Source organism: Argentina silus (genome assembly GCF_951799395.1).
Source record: "Argentina silus genome assembly, chromosome: 3".
Lineage (NCBI taxonomy): Eukaryota > Metazoa > Chordata > Actinopteri > Argentiniformes > Argentinidae > Argentina > Argentina silus.
Genome location: NC_139657.1, coordinates 464,976 through 467,475, shown reverse-complemented (window position 1 = coordinate 467,475; position 2,500 = coordinate 464,976). Strand labels below are relative to the sequence as shown.

Below are 2,500 nucleotides of genomic sequence, written 5' to 3'. Positions count from 1 at the left end.
GTGGACATGTTTAAACCTGCACGGTGGACATGTTTAAACCTGCACGGTGGACATGTTTAAACCTGCACGGTGGACATGTTTAAACCTGCACGGTGGACATGTTTAAACCTGCACGGTGGACATGTTTAAACCTGCACGGTGGACATGTTTAAACCTGCACGGTGGACATGTTTAAACCTGCACGGTGGACATGTTTAAACCTGCACGGTGGACATGTTTAAACCTGCACGGTGGACATGTTTAAACCTGCACGGTGGACATGTTTAAACCTGCACGGTGGACATGTTTAAACCTGCACGGTGGACATGTTTAAATGAGGAACAGGTTGACAAGGACATCAGGATTTCAAGGGCCATGAAGCATGTGACAGCTGGACTGTACTGGGAGACATTCACACGGTACTGGATGTAAACGGGTGTTGAAGTTGTGTCTGGGTTTGGTGCCAGAATCATCCCCACAATTCAGGAAATAACTTTACCAACGGTGCAACCATTGTGTAACCACTGCAAATCATTGAGCATGATTTCATTAGTTGTGATGTGCTGTATAAAGGTTAGTTAGCTGTATAAAGGTTAGTTAGCTGTATAAAGAAGGTTAGTTAGCTGTATAAAGGTTAGTTAGCTGTATAAAGGTCAGTTAGCTGTATAAAGGTTAGTTAGCTGTATAAAGAAGGTTAGTTAGCTGTATAAAGAAGGTTAGTTAGCTGTATAAAGGTTAGTTAGCTGTATAAAGGTTAGTTAGCTGTATAAAGAAGGTTAGTTAGCTGTATAAAGGTTAGTTAGCTGTATAAAGAAGGTCAGTTAGTTGTATAAAGAAGGTCAGTTAGTTGTATAAAGAAGGTTAGTTAGCTGTATAAAGGTTAGTTAGCTGTATAAAGAAGGTCAGTTAGTTGTATAAAGAAGGTCAGTTAGTTGTATAAAGAAGGTTAGTTAGCTGTATAAAGGTTAGTTAGCTGTATAAAGAAGGTTAGTTAGCTGTATAAAGAAGGTCAGTTAGTTGTATAAAGAAGGTCAGTTAGTTGTATAAAGAAGGTTAGTTAGCTGTATAAAGAAGGTTAGTTAGTTGTATAAAGAAGGTTAGTTAGCTGTATAAAGAAGGTTAGTTAGTTGTATAAAGAAGGTCAGTTAGTTGTATAAAGAAGGTTAGTTAGCTGTATAAAGAAGGTTAGTTGTATAAAGAAGGTCAGTTAGTTGTATAAAGGTCAGTTAGCTGTATAAAGGTCAGTTAGTTGTATAAAGAAGGTCAGTTAGCTGTATAAAGGTTAGTTAGTTGTATAAAGAAGGTTAGTTAGCTGTATAAAGAAGGTTAGTTAGCTGTATAAAGAAGGTCAGTTAGCTGTATAAAGAAGGTTAGTTAGCTGTATAAAGAAGGTTAGTTAGCTGTATAAAGGTCAGTTAGTTGTATAAAGAAGGTTAGTTAGTTGTATAAAGAAGGTTAGTTAGCTGTATAAAGAAGGTTAGTTAGCTGTATAAAGGTCAGTTAGTTGTATAAAGAAGGTCAGTTAGCTGTATAAAGGTCAGTTAGTTGTATAAAGAAGGTCAGTTAGCTGTATAAAGGTCAGTTAGTTGTATAAAGAAGGTCAGTTAGTTGTATAAAGGTCAGTTAGCTGTATAAAGGTCAGTTAGTTGTATAAAGAAGGTTAGTTAGCTGTATAAAGGTTAGTTAGCTGTATAAAGAAGGTTAGTTAGCTGTATAAAGAAGGTTAGTTAGCTGTATAAAGGTTAGTTAGCTGTATAAAGAAGGTTAGTTAGTTGTATAAAGAAGGTCAGTTAGTTGTATAAAGAAGGTTAGTTAGCTGTATAAAGAAGGTTAGTTAGCTGTATAAAGAAGGTTAGTTAGCTGTATAAAGAAGGTCAGTTAGTTGTATAAAGAAGGTTAGTTAGCTGTATAAAGGTTAGTTAGCTGTATAAAGAAGGTTAGTTAGCTGTATAAAGAAGGTTAGTTAGCTGTATAAAGGTTAGTTAGCTGTATAAAGAAGGTCAGTTAGCTGTATAAAGGTCAGTTAGTTGTATAAAGAAGGTCAGTTAGTTGTATAAAGAAGGTTAGTTAGCTGTATAAAGGTCAGTTAGTTGTATAAAGAAGGTCAGTTAGCTGTATAAAGGTCAGTTAGTTGTATAAAGAAGGTCAGTTAGTTGTATAAAGAAGGTCAGTTAGTTGTATAAAGAAGGTTAGTTAGTTGTATAAAGAAGGTCAGTTAGCTGTATAAAGGTCAGTTAGTTGTATAAAGAAGGTCAGTTAGTTGTATAAAGAAGGTCAGTTAGTTGTATAAAGAAGGTCAGTTAGTTGTATAAAGAAGGTCAGTTAGCTGTATAAAGGTCAGTTAGTTGTATAAAGAAGGTCAGTTAGTTGTATAAAGAAGGTCAGTTAGTTGTATAAAGAAGGTCAGTTAGTTGTATAAAGAAGGTCAGTTAGCTGTATAAAGGTCAGTTAGTTGTATAAAGAAGGTCAGTTAGTTGTATAAAGAAGGTCAGTTAGTTGTATAAAGAAGGTTAGTTGTGAC

At 35.2% G+C, this 2,500-nt stretch overlaps 1 protein-coding gene across 3 annotated transcripts in view; it reads right to left on the bottom strand.

The window, feature by feature from the left end:
• bbs2 (Bardet-Biedl syndrome 2) overlaps positions 1-2,500 on the bottom strand; it is a 16,899-nt gene that overhangs the window by 1,687 nt on the left and 12,712 nt on the right. The gene's annotated exons all lie outside the window — the stretch shown is intronic.